Consider the following 27,587-nt stretch of genomic DNA (forward strand, 5'->3'; position numbering starts at 1 on the left):
CTTCACAGATAAGAAAAAGCTAAAGGAGTTCATCACCACCAAACCAGGATTACATGAAATGCTGAAGGGTGTTCTTTAAGAAGAGGAAGAAGAAGAAAAAGGTAAAGATAAAAATTATGAACAACAAAATGACATCAAATACATACCTACCAACAAGTGAATCTAAAAATCAAGTGAATAAAAAATCTGAAGAACAGAATGGACTGGTGAATATAATAGAATCAGGGACATAGAAAGGGAGTGGACTGACAATTCTCAGGGGGGAGGGGGTGTGAGGGGTGCGGGAAGAGACTGGACAAAAAGCTTACACCTATGGATGAAGACAGTGGTGGGGGGTAAGGGCTTGGGGTGGGGTGGGGAATCAGGTGGAGGGGTGCTAGGGGGAAAAAAAGAGGAACACCTGTAATAATCTGAACAATAAAGATTTATTTAAAACTCACAAGCATACTGTTTAGCCAAAATAGAACACAAAGGAGAGCATACTGTATGTCTCTGTTGATGTAAAATTCAAGAACAGGTAAAACTAATGTGTGGTAATACAGTTAATTTACTAGTATGCATGGCTGACCCCATCTACATGTACACATGTATATGTGTGCACATACATATGCACACACACACATGGCACACAATGCAAGCAACACCAATCATAGTCCTTCCATGAAATGTTATATGGCTAATGAGGTAGCCTAACATACAATTCTCTCTAGAGAGCTAAAAAATAAGGCTGAAACTTTCTCAGTGACCAAGCAACAGAAGGAAACAGCCCCAAAAGAACATCATTTAAACATTTAGATTTAGTTTTATCTGAAGCCAGATAAACAATCTGAACTTTTCAATTTCATAAGTAAAAAAAATTTCCTTACTTGACTGATGACTTATAGGAATGAGATGAGGAAGATCTGTGTATCATTCATAGGTCCAAACTAGCTTGGTTATTCCTGGAATAGACTAGATCAGTGGTCAGCAAACTCATTAGTCAACAGAGCAGCAAACTGCAGCTCACAAGCCACATGTGGCTCGCGAGCCTCGGTTTGCTGACCACTGGACTAGCTCAAAAATGATTCTTGGACTAGCAAGACTGATTCATTTCAAGATACATTAATTAAGCATATTTTGTACTATGCAGTTACCATCGTTAAGAAATTAGCTCTGCATAACCACTTATCTTTAATGGACAGTTGCAAGTTAAATATTAATAATTCAGCAAGGCCTATGTGAAATGTCTGATATAAAGATCCCTCTATTATCTTCAATTTTTATAAATGTTTTCCTTTTATCAATTTGCAGTTTTTCTCACCAAAGCTATTTTTCATAGCTGCCTAACTGCAATACAGCATTTTTAAAATGTTTACAAAAAAATTACAATTCTCTATTTTTTCTTCAAAGAGGAAGGGAGAGGGAGAGAGATAGAAACATCAATGATGAGAGAGAATCACTGATCAGCTGCCTTCTGTACAACCCACACTGGGGATCGAGTCCGCAACACAGTCATGTGCCCTTACCAGAGAATCGAACCATGAACACCTGGTTCATAAACTGACGCTCAACCACTGAGCTACGCCAGCTGGGCAATATAATTATGATTCGTAAGTGCTTACTTCCAAAAAGTACAAAACAAGTCTTACATTTATAAAGACTGTACATTCAAATTTCACAATACTGTACTTAGAATGGTTATGAATTTGTCAATTAGTAAAATTTAGAGAAAACGCTAAATTTTTATTAATTTTATTCAGTGATTTTTATCTTTAACAATGTTATTCAATGTAAGTTTCTTTGAAATCCAGTCACAGGTTATGAAGGACTAGAGGCCTGGTGCATGAAATTCGTGCACCGAGGGGGGGGGGTCCCCTCAGCCCAGCCTGCACCCTCTCCAATCCAGGACTGCTAGCTCCTAACTGCTCACCTGCCTGCCTGATCGCCCCTAACTGACCCCCCTGCCAGCCTGATCACCCCTAACCGCCTCTGCCTGCCAACCTGATCACCTCCAACTGCCCCCCCATCAACCTGGTCACCCCCAACTGCCCCCCCATCAACCTGGTCACCCCCAACTGCCCCCCCCCCCAGCCAGCCTGGTCACCCCTAACTGCCCCCCACCAGCATGGTCGCCCCTAACTCCCCCCCCCCACCGGCCTGGTTGCCCCCAACTGCCCCCTCTGCTGGCCTGGTCGCCCCTAACTGCCCGCCCCCTCCCGCCGGCCCGGTCACCCCTCACTGCCCCCACCTGCTGGCCTGGACACCCCACGCAGCCTGGTGCTCAGTCGTTTGGTCGTCCCTTACTAACCTCCCTGCCGGCCTGGTCGCCCCATGCAGCCTGCTGCTCAGTCGTTTGGGCATCCCTCACTAACCCCCCTGCCGGCCTGGTCGCCCCATGCAGCCTGGTGTTCAGTCATTTGGTCGTCCCTCACTAAACCCCTTCCGGCCTGGTCGCCCCACGAAGCCTATTCGGTTGTCCATTCGGTTGTTTTGGATGTGACGGCCCCTGGCTCTTCATATATATAGATTATTTCACCCTTTCTAAAAACCATGCTCCATCTTTCCTAAAAATTCTCAATGGTTTTGATCAATGCAACAATCAAGAAAAAGTCTTAAGAACAAATAATACAATCAAGATAGGACAAACCAATGTAAGGCATTGCTCTCTCAGGACAGAGTGCTCCCATCAGAAATATTTTCTGATATCAATGTCAAGGGCTAATATCAAAATGCAAAGACACTGAATCTTATCAAATCTATAGCAAGTCCTTTAATTTCTTGCATTTTTACTGTCATTTTCTCAGAGAGGACAAAAAGTTTTCACCAGTACACTAATCCACCGCTAAGTAGAAGCTCCACCACCTCTAAGAATCTATAGTGGAAGTTAAGGAGTTACTAAACTAGTTTCAATATTCCAAAGACTTGTAACTGCCATAACCAAATATCATATAGTTTAATCTTGTTATTTGCAGTATTTATGTTCTATAAAGTTGCCACAAACTCTGAATTAGCCAATACGAAACCATTTCTCCTAAGGCAGTGGTCGGCAAACTCATTAGTCAACAGAGGGGCAAACCGCAGCTCGCGAGCCGCATGTGGCTCGCGAGCCGCAGTTTGCCAACCAATGTCCTAAGGGAAATGCAGGGTTAAGTTCCTGCAAATCTCTGGTCACATTTTCATCAGCCAAACAATATATAACCTTGCTTTATATGTGTTTCTGTTTAAAAACACCTTATTTAATATATACTGACTTATTAACACTAAACTCATTGCTAACAGGACTGACTCATTCTTGAATAAAACTTATCTAACACATACTTTCTTCATAAGATACACCACAACCTTATTGTACTTAGGAACACTACACAGCACTTCAGTACTTCAGCACTACACTTGGGGGTCATTTTAAACAGCAAAACCTCATCTCCCCAAAAAAATCAAAATGCCAAAGAACACTTTTTACCATATGACTGCTGAAAGAAGACAGGATACAACCTTATTAAAGCTCAGTTGGGAATATGTGCCTTGTGCTAACCAACTTATTATTTCATTTAGTTTTGTCCAAATAAACCTAATCAACGTTTTAAATGAAAAAGTTTAATATTTTTATTTAAAAAATGAAAAATCTGGGGGGAAGGGAGAGGTAGAAAAGGGCATAAAAAAGGATAAATGGTAATGGAAAAAATTAAATTACTTAAAATAAAGAAACTTTCTTTCAAAGAATATCTGGAGGTGTGTGGATGGAAAGGGTCTCAGAGTTTTTATTAATTCCTGCACATTAAAAAAAAAAATCAAATCTGAAGATGGCCTATCATAAATACAGGGTAAAAAGTAGGTTTACAATTGTGAGTACACAAAACAGTTTATTTTTGTATTATTATTTATTATTTCATTATTTTCCATATGACCAACTGTAAACCTACATTTGCCCTACCCTGTATAGCAGAAATCAACCAAGTTTAAAAGAGACACTTGCTAAAAATCCTAACAGGGCATTTTGATATTCTGCTCAAGGTTACAAAATGATTATAAATGCTGATTCTGACTTTAATTTAACTAAGGAAATTTTTCTTATTTGAAAAACCAGAGTAATTTGACAGTGAAGTAGCAATAGCTATCAGAGAAACACACAGGTGCCAAATACCAAATACCTGATTATCAGAACTTGAGACTAAACATATCCTCAGGAGTTATTGCCCAAAACCACTTTATTCCATTGTTTTAAGTGTGTGGCACAATTTCTCACAGTAAGAGAATCCACAGTGTAAAAAATAATTAACCTGAGGCCCTGGCCGGCTTGGCTCAGTGGATAGAGCGTCGGTCTGCGAACTGAAAGGCCTCAGGTTCGATTCTGGTCAAGGGCACATGCCTGGGTTGTGGGCTTGATCCCTTGTGGGGGACTTGTGGGAGGCAGCCGATCCATGATTCTCTCTCATGGATGTTTCTATCTCTCTCTCCCTCTTCCTTCCTATCTGAAATCAATAAAAATATATTTTAAAAAAGTTAACCTGAGGAACACAGAACATCAGAGAGAAAAAAGATACGTCAAGTGTCATCAGGCTTTCCTACTAAAAGCAAGCTTTTTTGTTTGTTTTTTTTTAAATATATTTTTATTGATTTCAGAGAGAAAAGGAGAGGAAGAGAAAGATAGAAACATCCATGATGAGAAGAATCATTGATCAGCTGCCTCCTGCACGCCCCCCACTGGGGATTGAGCCTGTGCAACCCAGGCATGCGTCCTTGGCCAGAATCGAACCCGGGACCCTTCAGTCCGCAGGCTGATGCTCTATCCACTGAGCCAAACCAGCCAGGGCTAAAAGCAAGTTTTAAGCTGCCTTATCAGAGTCTAATTTCTGGTTTTAATTTCAAACACTATCACTAAAGCCTTTTATCTTTTTATCTCTCACTAGAGGACTGGTGCACGAAATTTGTGCAAGGGGCTTGGCCCTTGCAGCCATGGTGGCTTACCTCAGCCCTCACAGCCCAGCTTTGTCTGGAAGGTTGTCTGGAAAGACGTCCAGAAGGTCTTACGGCTGTCCAGTCTAATTAGCGTATTACGCTTTTATTATTATAGATTCTATAATATCCCTCTGATAACACCATCAAAATATTACAAAAAATACCAAAATAGGACAACCCAAATTAAATTCTGGCCTGGCTGGTGTGGCTCAGTAATTGAGTGTTGGCCCATGAACCAAGAGGTCACTGGTTCAATTCCTAGTCAAGTCACATACCTGGGTTGCAAGCCCAATCCCCAGCAGGGAGCATGCAGAAAGCAGCCAACCAATATTGATGCTTCTCTCTCCTTGACTATCCTCCTCCCTTCCTCTCTCTCTCTAAAAATCAATAAAAACATTTTTTAAAAGCAATTGAAATTTTTAAAAAAAACAATAGATTAAGCCCTGCTTTATCGCTAAACCACTTTGATGACTTTCTTTTTCACTTAAAATTTTTTATCTTTACTCAGAAGTAATAAATTAATGAAATTTCTGTTCAATTCTCTGGAAATCAGCATCAATTTCATCATACAGTGCTATGGAAATTTCTACACACTGATGGAAAAGTCCATGCAGACTCACATTTTAAACTAATCATACAAACACCTGTCCCCTAGAAGCAAAAGGAAAAAGTTTTATTATTATATAAATTAATAACAAAAAAATAGGTTTAAAATCTTTCAAAAATTAATGCTACATATCATTTACAAAAAGCCTAAGTGACTGACCGTTTGACCAGTAGCTATGATGTGCAATGACCACCAGGGGGCAGACGCACCAACTGGTAGCTATGACGCGCACTGACCACCAGGGGGTAGATGCTCCATACAGGAGCTGCCAAGCTGCAGTGACTTGGCAGCTGCGGTTCTCGAGTGATGCACCCAAGAGGAGGGAGCCTGATTCTGGGGTGCATCACCTGAGAACCGCCCTCTCCCAATGCAGGTCCCCTCAGGGGATGTCGGAGAGCCAGTTTCGGCCTGATCACTGCAGGCCAGGCCGAGGGACCCCACCAGTGCACAAATCCGTGCACCAAGCCTCCAGTCATTTACATAAAATACGAAATCAGAGGAAATTATTCATTACAGCCTTTCATTACCTGAAAACAGATGTCCCCACCCATTCTTCAATTCTCATTCCTTCTCCACAGTAAGGAAGAACCATCAATTCCATCAATGGTTCTCAGATACTTCATCATCTAGTTACCCTCCTATTGCACATCCAATTTTTTACTTACTGTTCTTAAAATGCAGGTTCCAGAAATGAGGCCAACATTGTAAGTATGTGCTAACCAAGATGTAAAATATATCCCTTTATCATAGCCAGACTTCTCTTAATGCAGCCTGGTACTTTTTTTTTCCTTTTTTATTAAGCAACTAGAGGCCCGGTGCACGAATTCATGCTCGGGTGGGGTCCAGCTGGCCCGTCCCAATCGGGGCCAATTGGGGCTGGGCCGGCTGGGGGAAGGGGCCACGGAAGGTTGGCCACCAGCCCCGGCCCTGCCCCGATCAGGCCTGTTGGCCGGCCACAGTGCTTGTCATAGCAACCCGTTGTTCAAATCGCTTGGCTTTTTTTTAATATATATATATATATTTTCCCACAGTTGGATGTCTACAATTATGTAAAACCGAACTCCTAAAAACCTCCATCAAATCCAGCTACCTCCTCCCACAAATGCAAAGGTTTCTCTTCTCAGTCCCCACACCATAAATCCCTCGGAAGCTTATAACCAACCAAGTCATCACTTCCTTCCTTCCTTTGAAACTCATCTTTAACCTCTACTTCTTTATAGTTTTCCTCCTACTTGTAAGGTAAAAATTATTCAAGTCTCTGACCCTCCATTTTTTCATGCATTATGACTCTTCCTTTCTGCTACCCCAAAAATGTACATGCCCCTTTCTAATCCTCTCTCTATAGGTGAAATTATTATAACTCTCAAATAATTTTGAAATATAAAGTTTACATATCTATCCCCAACTTCCACCCCAAAATTCAGACTAGCATATTCTGAGCTCTCACTCTAGATGTCCCAAAAGTACCTTGTATTCAACAAGTACAAATCTCTATTCATTTTCTTCCTAACTCCCCAAAATTATCTATGTCAACAATTTTAATGACAATTATCTAACCATCAAACCTAAAAACCTTTGAGACATCTTAACTCTTTCCTTTTTCCACCATATAATATCAACAAACCCTACTTATTCTTCTAAAATGTCTTGAAAAAAACTGCCCACTCTTTCTATCCCAGTGTTATTGCTCCAGTTCAGGCCATCATCACCCCATTAAATAAGTGTAATAGCCTAATTAGTATCCCATTGCAATCTATTCTTTATCTGTTCACAATATATGTCTTCATAAACACAGACTTGATTCTTATTTTTCAGTCCCCTAATTAAAAAAAAAAAAAAAAAGTACAACTTTCCCCACCTTCAATTTCTGGAAAATTATTCATCAAAGTCCAATTCAATGATCCATCAGAATTAACTGCTCTCTCCCTTACTTTCATCATAATTAATTCTTCTATCACAGAATTCAACAGAATTCACCAAAACAACTTTTGTTATATTGAACTTTTTAATTGAAAAAGTATGAAATGAATTGGAACTTTTTCAATTAAATTTCATGCTTTTAAAAATTCCTTACTTTTGCCCTGACCGGTTTGGCTCAGTGGATAGAGCGTCGGCCTGCGGACTGAAAGGTCCCAGGTTCGATTCCGGTCGAGGGCATGTGCCTTGGTTGCGGGCGCATCCCCAGCGGGGGATGTGCAGGAGGCAGCTGATCGATGTTTCTAACTCTCTATCCCTCTCCCTTCCTCTCTGTAAAAAATCAATAAAATATATTTAAAAAAAAAAAAAAATTCCTTACTTTTAAGCAACTCACACTATAGGTTCCTGCCTGTGGTTTAAGACAAAATTTTGAAAGTTGCTTTAATTATCTATCCTTGACTAAGTTGTTCAGAAATTTTATAAGCACAAATGTATATCTAAAGCATTAATAAAGGTATTAAAATGGACAAGAACAAAAATAACCTATTTAGATACATCTTTAAGTTTCACAATGATACCTTTGCAACATTTTATTAAAGGTTACTTTATACCTATTAATGTAATATTCTTAATGCCGATGAGATATCCTACATTTCTCTACCTCACCTCCAAGGATGGAAAATTATATCCAAAATTACTATTTTCTTTAAGACTTTTTGCCCATTTATAGTCTTCTGGCATACTCTGAGTCACTACAAATTAAGCAAAGTTATTAACACCTCTCAGTTTCTTTGTGTCATTTAAATGTAATTTAAAACCTGTGGCATTAGCCTGATAGGTAGCAAATGGTTTCTAGGAATCCAATCAACTGGTAAAGCAACCTAGGTGGGATTTACAGAACTTGATCAGACAATGGAATTAAAAGGGAATTACAAAATATTTACAAAAGACTTAAACTTGAATTTAGAAGAAACCAAAGGGCATTGTCTTGGAGTCCCACTGAATTATAGGGACAATTTTTGTTAAAGGTTCAGTGTGCCCATCTGTGGCATGAGAAAAAAAACCATCTAAACAAAGGCAGCCTCTGACACCAATGTCAGGCTGATGATCACAGAAATTTCCCACTGCTTGAGACAACAAAACAGGACCATTAACCAACCTCCAAAATGAATTAGAATTAAATATAGAAATTAAGTATATCTAACCCATGACATTAATATTTCCATGTTGTTTAAAACTATACATATTTTTTCTTGAAGTTCTTGTAATATTTAAGAAAATTTTAATATTGAAGAATCTGACAGCCTCATGATTTTAAATTTAAGGTCGTAACTAATCAGAGTTGTAACTAAGTTTAAAGCTCTAAGAGTATTTGGTTTGCCCTAGCTGGTTTAGCTCAATGGATAGAGCATCGGCCTGTGGACCAAAGGGTCCCAGGTTGGATTCGGGGTTTGATTCCAGTGAAGGGCACATACCACAGCTGCAGGCTCCTCCCAGGCCTAGCCCCTGGTCAGGGGTTCGTCCAAGAGGCAATCAATCGAAGTGCTTCTCTTACATCAATATTTCTGTCTTTCCCTCTCTCATCCACTCTCTAAAAAACAATGGAAAGCCCAGCCGGTATGGTTCAGTGGTTGAACATTAAACTATAAATTAGGAAGTCATGGTTCAATTCCCAGTCAAGGCACATGCCTGGGTTGCAGGCTCAATCCCCAGTAGGGGGCACGTAGGAGGCAGCCAGTCAATGATTCTCTCTCATCATTGATGTTTCCATCTCTCCCTCTCCATTCCTCTCTGAAATCAATAAAAATATTTTTTTTAAAAAAACAATGGAAATGATATCCTCGAGGGTGAGGATTAAAAAAAAATAGAAATGGCTTATGTTAAAGTCATAATAATTCCTTTAGATGACTCACATATTTTTCTGCCCTCAATGGAAATTTTTTTAATTTTAATGACAGGTTTCATTTTTAAGAGCCTTCTACCACTACTGATTGTTTATATCATCTGTGGTTATTACCAATCTTTTCTCCTAAGTTTCTGAAACTGGCTTCTCTATGAGTTCTATCTATGAACTCCAGGGTGACACATTCACTATCTTTTGATTCCCATGACTTCCATTTCTATCTGGGAAGCAAAGAATAGTGTTTTGGAAAAGCATGAGCTTCGGAATCAGGTATTTGTCACTAAGAGTGTTAACAAACTTCTCTGAGCCTCCATTTCTACATCAATAAAATAACAAATAGCATTTACTGAGCACCTATTTTATATCAAGTACCTTATATATCCTATATGTGAGTAGAAAGTACTATCTATAATAATAAAAGCATAATATGCTAATTAGACCGGACAGCCAAACGACCTTCGAGACAAAGCTGGGGCTGCGAGGGCCAAGGCAAGATGCCATGGCTGCAAGGGCTGAGCCCCTTGCACGAATTTTGTGCATCAGGCCTCTAGTATCATTTACAATTAGAAAAACAAGGCTTAGAGTTAAATAATTTGCTTAATTACAGAGCTCAGAAATGCTAGAGCCAGGAATTATTAAATTCAGGTCTTGATTCCAAGCCCACATTCTTTTTTACCACACCACAAAGCAGTAACTATAAAATGAGTCTGTTTGCCCAAAAGAGAAGTTCAGTAATGGTTATTTCCATATGCCCCTCACTGCTCTTCCATGTTGGTCAGAATCAATTTCACACCAGCAATTCTCTTCAACTTTTAAACTGACAGCAAAGCATTTATCAAAAGATCTGATAAATGGATAGAGCACTAGCCTTTGGACCAAAGGGTCCCAGGTTTGAGGTCAAGAGCAAGTACCTTGGTTGCAGTCTCCTCCCCAGCCCAGGCCCTGGTTGAGGCTTGTTCAGGATGCAACCAATCAATGTGTTTCTCTCACACAGACGTTTCTCTCTGTCTTTCCTCCTCTCTTCCACTCTCTCTGAAAATCAATGGAAAAATATCCTCGAGTGAGGATTAAAAAAAAAAGGTGCTGATAATCTTTATTAGTAAATTATTTAATTAATCCACTAATTAAAACCATATCACATTATGCCAAACATACTCAGGATTTTTTTTTTGTTAAAAGGGCCTTACATACAATAAAAACCCATGGTTAGAAAAACATAAAAAGTCAGGAAACCCAACTATCTTATTCAGCATACTGTGCTATTTATCCTCAAAATTCTTTAAACATACATGTGAAGAAAAGGCTTTTTTAAAAAAAAAAGTCATTTGGGCTGGGAGGAGGTAGACATAGGGAAAGGGGATGGAAAACATCTGTAATACTGTCAACAATTTTTTTTAAAAAGTCATTCTGTGAGTTATTCAGATCAAGACAACAGGAATACTTACAAAGCAACCACCAAGCAGACAAAAACCCTGCAGTTGTCAGTATCATCTGGAATTATAAATAGCAAGTTTCTCTTCATTATATTCTCATTTTCTCTTCATACATTAGATTGTGAGTAGCCAATAAAGTGAAAGAATGTCTCCTAGGCCTAAACACTACCACTGATATCACTTTAGAGCCTACAAATCAGGTGTATTGATTTGAATTGACAGAAATAAAGAGCTAGAATAAAAATATATATTTCCAGTTTCTTAAAAGAAAAAAAAAAAGATTTATGGATTGGTTTATAAATAGGTTTCTACTGCTAACCTGTAGCATGTTACTATTCTGAAGAGCTTCAAACGCACCAGCTGATTTTTGTCTTTAACCTACAATAGGCTGAGGTGAGAATGGCTTAAAATAGGAAAAAACAATCCTTTTGGATCGATGAAAATGTTCTAAAACTGGACTGTGGGAATAGTTGCACAACACTGTAAATTTACTAAAAATCACTGAATTATACACTCAAAAAGAATGACTCAGAAATCCTCCCTAAAAAATTTCTAATTAATATGGTGACCAGAATGCTCAGCTCCTTCCTTATACTGCCTTGACATTAACACCAGCATTTAGATCTATTGTTATGCAATCTGCATGTGTTATTTGAACTCCAAATCAAGTAATTTTAGCATACTGGGGCCTCCTGGTACTGAATTAGATTGTAGTCCTCTTTACTAAACAAAGTAGTTTGACACCACAGTACACAACTTTATCTAAAACACTTTAAGAAATGGCCTGCGCTGGCCGGTGTGGCTTAATTATTTGGAGTGTGGTCCAGTACTCCAAAAGGTGTCAGGTTCAGGGCACATACACAGGACAGGACTCCATCCCCTGTAAGGGCACATGCAGAAAGCAACCATCAGTGTCCCTCTCACACAGATGTTTCTCTCTCTCTCTCTCTCTGTCTCCCTTTCTCTCTCTAAAATTAGTAAATAAAATAAAAGCCTTACTAAAATGACATGCAAAAACAAGATGTATAAAGGAGCATAAAAGTTTGGATAAATAACACAATGAATAAACTTAAAAGCATCCTATTTTTAAAGATCTAAGTATTCAAATCATAGCTACTCCAGTTCTGATTATTTTTATGTTTAAAACAGTCCCTGAACAATAGATCTGGAAGAAAATTCAAGTATCACTGTAAAATGTGATACAAAAAATTCATTAAAACTGAATATATATACTACGGTGAAAGACAAATGTACATAAATGGCCATGATAACACCTCAAGCAAGATACTTAACCTCTCTGCTTCAACTTGCTCATTTGCAGAAAAAGGGTAACAGTAACCATCCTTACAAGGTTGTGAGAATAATGAATACAGTATTTCTATGTATGTAGCACACAGATTTATTAGTATTACTTTTAAAAATTATCTAGAAATGAGGGCATGCGACAGGGGGTAGGGGAGGCTGGGGGAAGGTCAGTGGGAAAAAAAAGGAGCTATATATGTACTACTATATGTAATACAATAAATAAATAAATAAATAAATAAATAAATAAATAAATAAATAAATAAATAAATAAATAAATAAATAAATATCTAGAGCAGCCCTAGCTGGTTTGGCTCAGTGGATAGAGCATTGGACTGTGGACTGGAAGGTCCCAGGTTCGATTCCAGTCAAGGGCACATGCTCAGGTTGCAGGCTCGATCCCAGTAGGGGTGTGCAGGAGGCAGCAGATAAATGATACTCATTCATCATTGATGTTTCTCTCTCCCTCCCTCTCCCTTCCTCTCTGAAATCAATAAAAATATGTTTTTAAAAAAATTATCTAGAGCAGTCCTTCACAAACTTCAATATACATTCAAACTGCCTGGGAAATTAATTAAAATGAGATTCTGTTATCGGGAAGATCTGGGTAGGTCCTCAAATTTGCATTTCTTTTTGTTGTTAATCCTCACCTGAGGATATTTTTCATTATTAGAGAGTGGGAGGGGGAGAGACACAGAGACATCAATATGAGACACATTGTGGGTGGCCTCCCAATCAAGCCTGCAATGGAGGTACGGAAGTATGTGCCCTTGACCAGAATTGAATCCAGGACCCTTCAGTCCACCAGCTGATGCCCTGTCCACTGAGCCAAACCAGCTAGGGCTAGATTTGCATTTCTAGTAAGTGCCCAGAAAGATACCAGGAAGGACACTTTTGAGTTATGAGACGGTTCTCAAACTTCAGCACATATCTGAATCATTTAGAGAGCTAAATGATTTAAAACAGATTTCTGGGCCAAAACCGGTTTGGCTCAGTGGATAGAGCGTCGGCCTGCGGACTGAAAGGTCCCAGGTTCGATTCTGGTCAAGGGCATGTACCTTGGTTGCGGGCACATCCCCAGTGGGAGGTGTGCAGGAGGCAGCTGATCGATGTTTCTCTCTCATCGATGTTTCTAGCTCTCTATCCCTCTCCCTTCCTCTCTGTGAAATATCAATAAAATATAAAAAATAAATAAAAATAAAAAATAAAATAAAACAGATTTCTGGGTTCCACCTGAGTTGGAATTTATATTTGTAAAAAGTTCCCAAGTAATGCTATGCTGCTATTCCCAGGTTCATTTTATAAACATGTTTTTTTTTATTTTTTTTTATTTATTTTAGAGAGAAATATCAATGATGAGAGAGAATCATTGATCGAGCTCCCTCCTGCACGCCCCACACTGGGGATCGAGCCCTGACTGGGAATCGACTGGTTCATAGGTTGACGCTCAACCACTGAGCTAAGCCAGCTGGGCCCAGGCTCATTATTATTATTTTTTAGATTTTTAAAATTGATCTTTAGAGAGAGAGAGAGAGAGAGGAAGAGAAGCATCTATTCAAGAGTGAACATCAATCAGGTGCCTCCTGCATGCCCCCACTAGGGATGGAGACTGAAACCCTGGCATGTGCCCTGACCAGGAATGGAACTGGCAACCTTTCAGGCCAGGGCCCATATTTTGAGAACTACTGCTCGTAAGTTCTCAGTTAGGATGTACATCAGAATCAGTTCTGAGGTGTTTATGTTTCTTTGATTAAATATAGGTGCCCTGACTATACCCTAGTATTAGTTCTCAAAGTGTGGTCTCATAACCTACTAGATCCGAAACTCTAGGGGTGGCGCCCAGCCATCCATTATTTTTAAGAAACAAAAACAAATAAAACCTTCCAGGTGATTATGATGCATGTTAAAGTTTGAGGACCAATTCTGATTCAGAATTTCCTTGGTGAAATTTTGCTAACTACAGAAAGAATAGTATCTACCTACATATATGTGGCTTAGGTCCAACTGGAAAATGTCCTGACTCATTAGCCAAGTAAAAAGAGCATTTATTCAAATCTAGTGGAAACTCCATAACCATTACCTAAGTCAATTATTCTCTACCTCATTCTTCATGATAATGTTCTCCTATAACACGATGTCCCCCCCCAAAGTCAGACATTTAAAATCTCCAAGCCAAAAAATCCCACAACTTCTTAAAGAAATGTTAAGTCAAAACCTTTGCCTAACATTTCCACAAAAGCTCAGCAAATACAAGATCACTAGAGTCTGAAATGTAGGTATGTGTTAATCTTAAATTATTCTGAAACAAAATAGCTAATTCCAACAACTATAAGCTATTTATAATATTCTAACCCTAAAGTAATAACTGACAGTAATCAAAATTTATTTATAAAGGAAATTAAGTGTATCTTCCAGGCTAACCATGATACTTATCTGAAAGAAAAATTATGTGCATGAACACAGTAATAAATCTTTTACTATGCCTTTCTTTAAAATTAAGAAAGTAAAATGGGAGGCATAGAAAAGAAAATACAAAGGGAGGAGGATTTCCGTTAAGAAAATTGCACTTACACGTGAAGCCAGCCTGAAAGGAAATACTAAGTAAAGTCTCTCAGCTGATTCTCAACTTTTTAGTAGCCTACAATTTGAGTTTATAATCTGCATGCCACAATTTTGTTCTGTTCATAAATATAAAATAAATATCTTAAAAGTAAAATGGCTTAAACTTAAACTGGGATTTTTTTCTTGGGGAGTGGGACACTCACAACACTCTCAGAAATAATACAGGATACCAGAGGGTTTCTGTCATAAAAATTAGAATGGGAATGAGTAACTGCTTGAAAGGAATTCAAAGAATGAAAAGAAAGCTGCCAAGTCATATATAAAAGTCCAAAAAGCCATTAGCTCATCAGGAATGCTGTACTAAAGTATTCAAAACAAAAAATTTAAGAGGAAAAATAAAATAAAAGCTGAGGGGCTGTTGTGGGCCATCAATGACAGCAATTAAGTGTCCTGTTTGCCCAAATAACATTAAAACACAAACAGGTCTACCGCACAATCTGAAAGCAAAGGCTTTTCTTTGGTGACCAACCTTCCAGGGTGTTCTTGAAAACTGAATGCCAGGAGGAAAAAAGTCTAACTCAACGTGCTGAAATCTCCAGGTATAAATATTGAGTTCTAGGATTTCTCAGGTTACTCATATCACAACAGGACAAAGATGCAGTAATTTTTATAAAGGAAATTGAAGTTCAAAAGCACACAAAATTATTCTATGGTACCAGACATCAAAATAGTGGTTTCTCATGGGGAGAGGGGAGTTTTCATGACCAGAATAGGGCTCAAGACAGTTTCTGGGCTTTATATAATGTTCAACTTCTTACAGGTGTGTTCACATAGTGAAAATTCACTGAACTGTAGACTTATGGGAACTTTCTGTGTGTATTATGCTTTAATCACATTTACTTTTTTTTTTTAAGCAGGGAGGGGGGGAAGGAAATTTCTCCCTCAGGAAATAAAACATTACTGCAAAAACATTTTAAAATTATATTCAGGAGAGAGTTAAGATTAAGAATTACAGGTTTGGGAGGGCAGTAGAGAGTTAATATAGAGAAGTATTCAAGTTCCTCAAAGGCTATCAGTAGATAAATCTCACAAACACACACACCTTTTTCAGAAGGAAGATATCTTGGTATCTCCCTCTATAATACAGCCAAGCCAAATAGAGCATTATCTCACTTTTCTTATTAAATACATTAATCTGCATACTAATGGGAAATGTATTTTAAAAATGCAGATCTGTTTTCCTTAAATTTCTGATTTAAAAAAAAAAAAAGCAAAGAGGATAAATAAGAGCCAGAAGTTAGCACCTGCTATTTCCTAGACCAGTGGTCGCCAAACCGGGGCTCGTGAGCCACATGCAGCTCTTTGGCCCCTTGAGTGTGACTCTTCCACAAAATACCACGGCCTAGGCGAGTCTATTTTGAAGAAGTGGCATTAGAAGAAGTTTAAGTTTAAAAAATTTGGCTCTCAAAAGAAATTTCAATCGTTGTACTGTTGATATTTGGCTCTGCTGACTAATGAGTTTGCCGACCACTGCCCTAGACCATTTCTGTGCCATTTCACAAAGCAACTCATCCCTTTATGGGGTAGCTGAGTTCCAGTAGAAATAAAATGTATAAATTATGTTCCAATCCCTTTAAATCTCATCCCAAACCAAGACAGAAAATGTCATCACATCAAGCCCTTCACCTGCAATTCTCTTTATGTGACCCCAAACACAAGAAACACATCTTTTCCAATATTTACCATGGTTTCTCACTCAGAGTTAATCTGATTTTTCTTCCTAGCATTAATGCAATCACACTAATCTGTAAATAGCAGAAAATGTTAAAATAGCAGCTTTGGAGTCATCACAGTTTTAAAATGTAAATAAATGCAAATATCTTTTCAGAATGATTATTTTAAGATCTTGAATAATTTTTTCATAAAAGACCACTCCTTTCTAAATAAGAACTTTCAATATTAAAAATGCCCTCCCTGACATGGATGTCCTCACTGATTGTCATCTGAAATTCTCTTATTATTCATATAATTACAGTAAATGCACCACACTGGTCTTAACAGCTGAAGCAAGATATTGTGTTCTATAACTTGAGTCCTAGAACTACCAATCAGCACTTTGTCATTAAATATATTAGCAGCATATGATGTCAACTTGTCTATTACTATATTTAGTAAAGGAAATACCTTAAGCACAGATCCTAAATTGCTGATCTTAGAATTTTATATCTCTAATTTTACATAAATCTACCAAAGTAGTTTTTCTCTTATAGCCTCTAGTACTGAACTCTTAAAGTAGTTTCATATTTTGTCTGTTCAAGAAAGGAGAAACTGCTTCATTGAATTCTACTTAATTCTGGAGTATGGAAAAAGAATTATTTCAAAAATTTTGGCTAATAAGAAGAAAACTTATAAAACATTGTTTTGTACAGAATGAGCTTTATTACCCTATAAAGTGCTCTTAAAAATCAATCAGAAAACAAACAATAAAAAGAGACCAGGGCAAATTATATTAAACATGTCAAATAATCATCTAAAAAACACTATTAATATTTTTATAAAGTTTTGAATAAAAATCAACAATATTAAATATAAACATTTAAAATGTAAAAATGAAACATAAAGCAATGAGAACATAAAGAATTATTTAATATAGTTAAGACAATTATCAATTTGGAGGAAAAACATTTAGATTCTCACTTCACACCAATGCCAGATGAGGTTAAAAAGTTAAATTTATTTAAACTTAACTTAGAAAAACTAAAGAAACGGCATTAAATCATATTTTTATTTTTTATTACATTTCTGGAGGAGGAATTTCATAAGTTAGTAGTACAAAATTAGGTCAAAAGGTATGTTTACATTAATTTAAAAATTATTTATCTTAAAAATTCACAAAATGATTACATCTATTAACCATCAAGTAATGTTCCTCCTCAGTAGTAACCTAAGAAAAAAAGTGGTATGACTTACACCCTATTTTCTATAAATAATATTTATTGTTAGGTACAGAACAACAGCCACTTCAATATAAACATAAATTGAAACTTTTTATAAATATTACAATTGGTTGTTAAGAGCCTATAAAATGTGAGCTAAAAATCATTTCTGGCAATATATTGGACAGTAATACTTATAGAGGAAACATGTATAAACATTCTTCACAGTGTTATTTATACAAAATGTTAGAACAGGAGAAATGATTCATCTACACATGGAACATCATACAGCCATTTATTATAATAATTATGAAGACTCAATGTGAAAATGGGGAAATGTTACCCAACATTAGGTTAAAAAACTGGGCATGAAATTAAATATGTTTTAGCTATAATAATGTAAAACATATATATTTGAAATACTGGAAGAAGCCTATCAAAATGTTAATATAGTTATATTATTTCCCATTATTTAAAATTCTCAAAAAAAAATAAAAATAAAAAATAAAGTTCTTAAACCAGCCATTAAAATGATTAAAACATACACCTTTTATAGCAGAATCAAACACTACCTACCATCATTCTACCAATGAGGCATGAGGTTTAACTTAACATATTAAAAGAAACTAAGAAGGCAAGCAAAGAAACAATATGAAACATTTCTCATCTTGGGACAGTCAGTGTGCTGAGGATAAAGACTCAATATCAGGGCTCAAAAATATATAACTGAATAAAGCAGAAAGAACATTTACTAAGTCTAATAATCTGTTTTGAAAATTCCTTCAACAAATGTTCTTTAGACAATTGGTAAATTACTATTAGTATCAAATATTAAATAGAATGAACCTTATTTGAAAGATAATCCCTTGAAATATTAACTAAGGAAATAAATAGACAAAGGCAATAAAATTAAACAAAGGAAATTCCATACATAACAGCACCATTTTTATTTGGTATCATCAGATAAGTTCTGTAAATGAATTTTCTAGGAAACTGAAATGCATTAACAAAGCTCTGAAAAAGGTTACTCTTATAACAATCTTTTTAAAAGACACCAATTTCTTATTTCCTTAAACACAGTACATGGAATAAAAGTTTATTTACGATTGATGTCATCACTAAGACACATCACGTACTATATACATCTCTACAATATAAGTCTTGTTCAGAAATTAATGATTTTAAGACTGTATGTCTCCAGGTAATAGCCTTAAAACACTATTAACTTCTATAGTTCCATCTTCTTTTTAATAGCTCTTCTTCCTTCTCCCTTGAAATTAGATGACAGACAGTTCAGCTTGTCAGTGTGCCTAACTCCAATGGCCAATTCTGTGGATAACCTGTGAGCTAAAAAAATCAGATAACCAACCCTGTTAGGGCTGCAAACTTTGAAGTCATTTACTGCAATTAGTAGTTTCTGAATAAAGTCCATAGGTTTATTTTACTTGGTTAGTTATTTTGAAGGCTCAAGATCCCTGTTTATAGTAGCTGGCATCACTAGAACTCAAAATGTCCTTAAATTACTAATAAGTAAATATACTGGAATTCCAAAAAAGTGATAAAAAATAAAATACATAGTTTAAGTCTCCTCAGGGAAAGTTACTCAACTCACTTGTCTCTGACAAAGCAAAATTACCTACATAAATTAGAAAGAACAGCTAAAAAGAAAAACAGAAAGAGGTGAGAAGAACAAGTTTGAATAAAATAGCAAAGTCCATCCATGGTTTTAGAAGTAGAGGCTTAGGAATTTGAGAAATATTTACTGATACTATTTTTTAAAGTATAATTACAGTCCTTATCAAGGTATTAACTACAGAAATTTGCACCACAGTGTGTACCACATCTATATTAAATGCTACTATAAAAGTCAAAAAGTCTTCTAGCAAATATTCTTTGTAGTTTAATCCAGACTGAATTTTCATATGAAATTAGATAGATTTTTTTAAAGCACCTACCTGCAAGGTACTTTTTAAAAAATGTTTTTATTTTGATCTTGACTCAAACTCATAAAAATTCAAAAAAAAGTTTTTATTTTTATTGATTTTAAAGAGAGCAAAGGAGAGGGAGAGAGAAAAGAGAAATATCAATGAGAGAGAGAGAGAGAGAGATTGATTGCCTCCCTTAAACACTCTAACAGGAAATAAACCCACAACCTGGGCATGTGCCCTGACAGGAATCCAACCGTCAACCCTTTGGTGCACAGGACAACACTCAACCAACTGAGCACACCCGCCAGGGCTGCAATGTACTTTTATTGAAGTGTCTGGTCAATATGTAATCTCTCTTGGACAACGAAATCTCGCTTGGACAATGAAATCTCTCTTGGACACTGAAATCTCTCTTGGACACTGATTCAAAAGGTAAGAAATAAAACTTATAGTCTTGGTATAATTAATAGGTAACATAGGTATTACAATGTATAGTTTACAATGTTACAGGTCTATAGAAATTAACATTGTATTAGACCTTAGGAAAAAAACCCAAGTGAGGACAAATCGGTATTATATTATCAGTTATTCATTTTCTCTGATTACTGAAGCTAATTAGCTGTCATAGATCACTTCTATAGCAGTAATTGACAAAAAGGAAAATAAAATGTCTTGGTTAAGTTTTACTCAAGCACATTCAAATCATATAAGTTACATTTCTCCTCTTCCTTGGATTTTCTCAGCATATTTCTTCCCAGTACCTTAGATAATTTAGTCTGTACCTGTCTGCAAAAGTGGTAATTCCCAAGACCCACTACAAAAAAAAAAACAGTTTATAAAACAAAGTTGTTGTCATAAGGAACATATATTATTGTGAGGCTCCGATGCACAGGAGAACTACCAAAGACCCAATTACTAAGCAAAACTTTGTAGATACCTTTGCAAAGGCCATTATAGTTGTGACCTTTGAATCCATTGTAATTTTCACAATTTCCTACTTTTATTTTTGTATTGATTTTTTTTAAAATATATTTTATTGATATTTTACAGAGAGGAAGGGAGAGGGATAGAGAGCTAGAAACATCGATGAGAGAGAAACATCGATCAGCTGCCTCCTGCACACCTCCCACTGGGGATGTGCCCGCAACCAAGGTACATGCCCTTGACCGGAATCGAACCCGGGACCCTTCAGTCCGCAGGCCGACGCTCTATCCACTGAACCAAACCGGCCTCGGCTTTTGTATTGATTTTTAGAGAGAAAGAGGAAGGGGAAGGAGGATAGAGAGAAAGTGTGGGGAAAGGAAAGGAGAGATGAAGGGAGGGAAGGAAGGGAGGGAGGGAAGATGAGGAGAGAGGGAGGGAGGGAAACAGATTTATCCCTCCGCTTATTTATGCATTCATTGGTTGATTCTTGCATGTGGCCTGACCAGAGATCGAACCCAAAACACTGGGAGTATGGTAGGCCGCTCTAACTGAGCAACCTGGCCAAGGGCAACAATTTCCTTTTAAAAATAATAAAATGTATTCAACAAATGTTATTTAACAAGAGGGTTATACACCTAAATATAACTTCAATTATATCAACATCAGTTGCTGACTTTTTATGACAGGTGATAGCTATCAAGCAATTTGGGGGGAGGATTGAAAACTCTTAAAAATTATTTAAGAGAAAAAAATTACCTCAAATACTGATTCCAAATTCTGGTCAATCCAGCTTGCCCTGCAACAACCAACATGAGCCTGCCTATTCTTGAACCATGGCTCTGTCAACCTTCTACCATCCTCTTCAGTCTGCAACTTCTCCAATTCCATTTCAGTATCAACGTTTTCCTTTTTCCCACATCACACCTCTCTCAAATATAACTTTTATTAACTATAACCAATATTCCTAAATTATTACAATTGAAAAACCACACTACCCAAGAACAAGACTTTTCTTTTTATGTGACAGGTCTAATAAATAATATTGCTGGTAAATTTGGGAGGAAAAATGCAAAAAGCAACAATGGCAAAATGCTGCTTAGCAACTTTTAAGTATACGTATATTTATATTCCCTACTGATATATCAACCATTCTTCTGTTAAGCTCACTATATTTCATGGTCAGAACTATTACTTTAATTGAGCTGATAACTTCTAGTAAAACTTCTAGAAAACAATACACATACTTATCTTATAGTTTAGAATATATAAGTATCTAATATAAGCATATGCATGTAAGGGTAAGTATATAATTCAAATATTAAGTTTAAGAATATAGATCCCAAGTCATAAAATATTTTTCTTTAAGTCCTATTTTACATGAACTTTATTTTTACAAAGCTCCTAGCATACTAAATCTCTAGCACAAAAAATAATGCTATCATTTACGATACTTCCACAAAATTACACCACCTAAAAATCTGTTCAAACAAAACAATGTATTTTTTAAAGCAAGAATGCATAAGTCAAGACAACAGGCATATATCACTAAATTAAAGTTGAGTAGGAAAAATTGTACTGATTGCTAACGTTGTGATAGTGTATCTTAAAACACCCCTACGTTTCCTTAAGAAAACAAACTAATACATGGAAAATAGCTGAAATAATGGCCCAACTACCGCTAAGAGTGGTCACAGAGATTTAGAACTGGGGAAGGCAATATGGTAGAATGTAACAGGGAGCCTTCTCTGTATTAAGTGTAGACGCAAATAACACTTTTGTGGCTTAAAAAATATATACGAATGAATTACCTTGTTATCTGGTTAGTTTTGTAATTAACTCCCCACTAAGAATACTAAATAAATCCAAAGGATGCGCAAGAAAAAAGTCTACTGTAATTCATTTTTGATAAGCCATTCGAGTTGGAGAAAAATTAATGTGATGACTAACTCACTGAAGAAAAATTGAACTCAAACTGATACCAAGTCTATGAAAAAGTTAATTAAAAACTTGACTTACAGCATTCCACTATTACTTTAAATATGTAACCTAAAACAACCATCCCTGAACATCAAAGATGGCAACCTCGTAACACAGTAATCAAAATCTTATCGGTAATTATGAGTAAATAGGCACGTACGTACAAAAGATTAAAAGAACAATTTTATTCTGATATCAGGCATTGTCAGAGACATAAAGGGTCTCTCCATATACTGCCAAAAGTTATTGTAAACACAAAGATAAAGTGATGAGGAATTATCAATGCCCAAATAAATAGGAGTGATGCCCAGAAAGAAGAAATCAAAGGCCATCTGTTTTTAGCGTCTGAGAACGGCCACTGGAGAAAGGTACCGCAGCAGGAACAAGCGACAGAATGGTTAACAGATCTGGAATTCTTTAGAAAATGGCAACAAGGAGCAAAACTAACAAGAACGTTTGAAAGTAAGAGTAACAGTATCCAATGGAATCATCACGTCTGCACGAGCACGGCTCCAGACTTCCAGTGAGTTGGGACAGGGGGTGGAACTATTACTGCGCGGGGCAGAAGGTGCCCGGGTGCGGGACGCACAGTGCAGGTGGCGGAGCGCCCGCAGGGGGTGAGAAGACCGTACCGCCTCAACGGGTCAATGTATTCCCTTCCAGACTAGAGGAAGCTGACACAGCACGTCTCCCAGCACCAAGAGGCACTCGCTCCCGGCCCCTCCCTAACAACTTGCCTTGTAGAAAGAGTCGCAGGTCCCAGGCCCCGGGAACCCAAGGCTCCGCCATCCAGGACAACTGCTCTGCCAACAAGGTCCCGCGAGAATCGAGAGTTCTCGCGATACAAACCCACTAGCATCTCGCGAGTTTCCCCTAGAAGAACATGGCGGTATAGGAAAATCTGTAGTTCGACAGTTAAAAAGAGTTTCCTTAACGGACTGAAGAATGTGTACAACAGATAAAAAGCAGGAAGTCTTATCCGCCTTACATTTCTCACCCTATTTCCTCTAGTATAAAAGATAAGTGGCAAACAACCCTAAAATCCCTTGAAGACCAGTTATACTACAGATACACCATCCCTCCACCTCAGCCAGCCCGTCACGTGGAAACAGATTCTCAGCGTGCCCGTCACGTGGGCCGCTACGGAGCGCGCGCGCGTCCGCCGCCCTCCCCGGCCCCCTTTCGCCCGCGCACACGTGCGCGCGCACCCCCGCCCCACGTGGGGGCTTCGCCGCCGCCGCCGCCGCCGCCTCCAGGCCACCCCCTCCCGGTACTCTACTCCAAATCTGGGTCCCTGAGCCGAATGTATCCCGGGTTCCCTCTTCCTCTCCCACTTCCCCTCCCCCGCGTCTGGCCCTCACCACGTGCCCCGAGCACCTCTCACCTTTCTCGCGGAGCCGGTCTCCGCGGGCCACTCGGGGAGGTGCCGCCGCCGTGGCCGCTCTCCACCCCCGCCACAGCACTTGCTCGAGTGGCCGCCGCCGCAGGAAGCTCGACAGCGGGGCCGCGGCGCTTCCAGGTGGGTCCCCGCCTCCCGCTTTTGCCACTTCCCGCAGTACCAGCGGCTCCTTCCGGTCCCCTCCTTTCTCCTCGTCGCTGGGACGGGCTGGCGGCGGTGGCTGCAGGCGCGCTCACTACACCGCCTGCTGGTAACTGCAGCTGATGCAGCGCCCGCGGGCCGGGGGCCGCCGAGACCCACCCCCGCGATCCGTCCCCGCCCCGGGGCGAGGGTTGGTCCGAGGGCAGAACCCAGTCCATGCCTTGCGGTAGTCTCACGTGGCCCTACCCTTGTAGGAAAGGCGTCTCAGTAGCTCCACTGTTGGAAATCCGCTTCATCCGGCCCTATGTGGCCTTGAGAGATTTGCAACCTTAGCTCCCTTAGCAGTGTGGTCTCAGGCTAGGCAAATACCTATGTATATTACATATGCTCCTGCTTACCTCATCCCCACCCCACGTCGGTCCCCTCACTCTCCCCTCTAGCTCTCTGCCTGTTCCTACACCACGCAGGCTCAGTCCACTTCAGGACTTTGCGCTTGCTGTTCCCTCAGGCAAGAACACGTCCTCCAGATTTCTTTTAACTCCTGGATGTTCAATGCATATTTCAAGTCCCTTCTCAAGGGTCAACATCTGAGACTTCCCCGACCGCAGGAGTACACTTGCGCCATTTCTTCGTGAGTTACAACTTGGAGACCTTATGTGTCGATGACTTACTACCAAGAAAGTGAGAGATCCTTACAGCCAGGGACTTTGAACTTTTGTTCATTGCTTTATCCCAGACCTCTGTCTGTCACAAAACAGTGTTCAATAATCAGTCTATTAAAACAAAGCTATATTGAGCATGCAGGAAAATAAAGCCCAACACACACTGTTGGAGGTAAGTATTTTGGGTTGATCGTTCCATTGACAACCTTACCATTTATGAGCTGTGAAAAAGCTGAGCTAAATCTCCTTCCCTGTCTGTGGTTTGAAGATTATATTCCAAAAATATAGAATCCAGTGGTAGAAGCCATTTTAACTGAAGCTCTTCTGCAATTGTCAAGTAATGCTGCATTGCTTTTGTTTTTGGCTTTGGAACTTTTTTTCCAGGCAAGTAGATATATGTACCTATTTTTATTTTGCTAAAAAAGTTATTAAATGGTGGAAATGGGTTTTTGTATTTGTTTGGTTGAGAGTTCAACCCAAAACATCTCCTTTAAGACAAAGTGTGACAGTTATATTTTTATATTAACACATTAATGAGGCTTTATTGAACCTAATTGGTTCCAGGCCCTAGTGGACACAAAAATAAACAAAACAAGGCTTTTCCACCTTGCTCCATATGATGACAGAGCCAAGTTCTATTTATAATAATCATAACACCTTGAGTCCCATGTCTGGCAATATGCTATGTACTTTTTATACCGTATCCTATTTTAGACTTGCAACAGTCCTGAGATAGATACCATTAGTGGTGGGCACTGAAATGTATTTCTTAGATCCCCTTCAGGAATGAAGGGCTTGTTACCCCAGCAGCCAAGAGTGTTGCCCGCAGCCATCAGCTGTCAGCCCCCTTCTGGTATTGCATAGTCACCCTCTCCCAGTGGGGCCACATCCAATGACTAATCATCTCAGGGCTACAAATAGTATCTATCTCAGGATTGTTGGAAGGGCCAGCCTTCTCATCCCAACTTGAGACAGTTCTTATGGATCATCGCATCTCCAGAACAACCTGTAACAGCTGAAGTATACCATTAAGACTGCATCCCAGCTCTTCTCCCTCTGCCCGATTCTTCCCTTCCTCACCAGTGATGACCCCAAGAGCCTTTCCTAATAAATCTGCACACTAATCAAGTCTGCTTCCTGGGGAACCTAATCTGTGACATTATTCACATTTTTCTGATGAGAAAATAGCCTTAGAGAGGTTAAGATATTTGCCTAAGTTTGGACTGCAGAAAGTTCTATATAGAAAAGTATAAATAAGTATGGTGGGAACAGGAAGGCTTGGGAAAGGCTTTTTATAAGGGTTGACATTTGAGTTGCAGCATAACTTTGAAAAGCAGAGAAAAAAGACCATTCTCAGCTGAGGGAGAGTGTGTGGGAATATGAGAGAGGAACTACAAGTAGCCCAAGTGACTGCACCTAGGGTCTTTGCAACAAGCCCTAAAGAGGTGAGGGGGAAAGACCAGTTCATTGATGGTAAAGAAGGTAGTCAAGGAGATAAAACTATAGGCCTGGGCATAGGTCCCTGATGAATATAGAAGGGGATAAGAGACCCCAAGATCTTCAGTTATCTAAGAGAGGCAAAGAGGAGCTTCCTTGTTCTTGGCAAAATGGACCACTGCCAATCTAGCGAAGGCCAGTCTCAAAGTATAATATATCTATGTGGCCTTTCTTATTTTCATCTAGGTTCAAAGAATTTTGAAGATGGAAGAGACTTAAGATCATCAAATTCCGGGGTTTGTATGATATTTTCTGAAGCACTGGTACTCTGTTTACAGATGCAATCTTATACCAGAATCCAGTACGTAACCCAAATAAAAAATGACGTGGGAATGGGCAACTGCTGACATTTCCATCAGTTCCTTACCATGGCACTTAAGGCACTGCCTCAAAACATGGTTAGAAAACCACTGATGTGGTTCATTCATTTATTTTTTCAATAAATAATGCCAGAAACTATAGTAGGTGCTGGAGATATAGTAGTGAACAAAGCAAGCATAGGCCCTACTCTTACAGAGCCTGTAGTGTAGGGAGGGAAGCTGACTGACATTCAAGAAATAACAGATACATAGATTCAAACTGATAAGTACCGTGAGTGCAAAGTACAAGTTACTATGAAAATATGTCCATTATGTTCAAAAGTACATGTCTAAGGTTTCTAGATAGAAGAAAAAGGGAGGCCTTCCTGAGGAGATAATATTTAGGCTAAGTGAGCCCTGAAGTATGAATAGGCAAAGGGTGGGAAAAACATTCCACAGACAGTCCTGGCCGGGTAGCTCAACTGCATTGTGATATGCCAAGTTTGTGGGTTTGATTCCTGGTCAGGGCACATACAAGAAGCAACTAAGAATGCATAAACAAGTGGAACAACAAATTGATATCTCTCTCTCTCTCTTTCTCTCTCTCTTTCTCTCTCTCTTTCTCTCTCTCCCCCACCTCCCTCTCTCTCTCCCCCTCCCTCCCTATCTCTAAAATCAATCAATAAATAAAACTTAAAGAAAAAACATTCCACAGGCAGAGGAGTTGATGCAAAGCCCCCTATGAGGATGGAACTTATTACTAATTTACTAATAAGTTACTAATACTAACAATACAACTACCAGAAAGAAGCCCCCACTTTTTCTGTCAATAAATAAAATCTGATGAAATAATGTATACTATTTCTCTCATAAGATATTTTCCATGTCATTAGTTTTTAAAAACTCCAAGAGATACTTACGTATCTTTACTTATCCATTTTTCTATTTGGACTATTCTACTTTCATGCTATGAATGATTGGTTTACTGAATGTCCTTGTGTCTAAATATTTCAAGTCCCTTCTCAAGGGTCCAAATATTTTGGGGATTTGAATCTCTAAAGCAATCAGGGTAGCTGATTGAATTTGTGGATAAATTAAAAGAGTCTAGGATTCCTGGAGTCTAGGAGTCCCAGGAGATGGAGGTATCATTGGTGACCACAGG

At 38.5% G+C, this 27,587-nt stretch overlaps 1 protein-coding gene and 1 long non-coding RNA gene across 13 annotated transcripts in view; one reads left to right on the plus strand and one right to left on the minus strand.

Moving 5' to 3' along the window:
* ZZZ3 (zinc finger ZZ-type containing 3) overlaps nucleotides 1-24,448 on the minus strand; it is a 125,155-nt gene extending 100,707 nt beyond the window's left edge. For 4 of the 12 annotated variants that reach the window (XM_080656831.1, XM_080656832.1, XM_080656825.1 and 1 more), the window contains exon 1: nucleotides 23,165-23,248. The gene's annotated coding sequence lies outside the window, so the exon portion shown is untranslated. Of the gene's footprint in view, nucleotides 1-10,276; nucleotides 10,398-23,164; nucleotides 23,256-23,811 lie in introns of those variants that run through there. The other 8 variants (XM_080656826.1, XM_080656823.1, XM_080656830.1 and 5 more) reach the window with 7 other exon arrangements.
* LOC308242456 lies at nucleotides 23,589-27,296 on the plus strand. The gene is made up of 3 exons (XR_013959957.1): nucleotides 23,589-23,946; nucleotides 26,313-26,362; nucleotides 27,125-27,296. It is a non-coding gene; the product is annotated as an uncharacterized lncRNA (long non-coding RNA).
* The last annotated feature ends 291 nt before the right edge of the window (nucleotides 27,297-27,587 follow it).

The sequence above is a fragment of the Plecotus auritus genome (assembly GCF_963455305.1).
Source record: "Plecotus auritus genome assembly, chromosome: 2".
NCBI lineage: Eukaryota > Metazoa > Chordata > Mammalia > Chiroptera > Vespertilionidae > Plecotus > Plecotus auritus.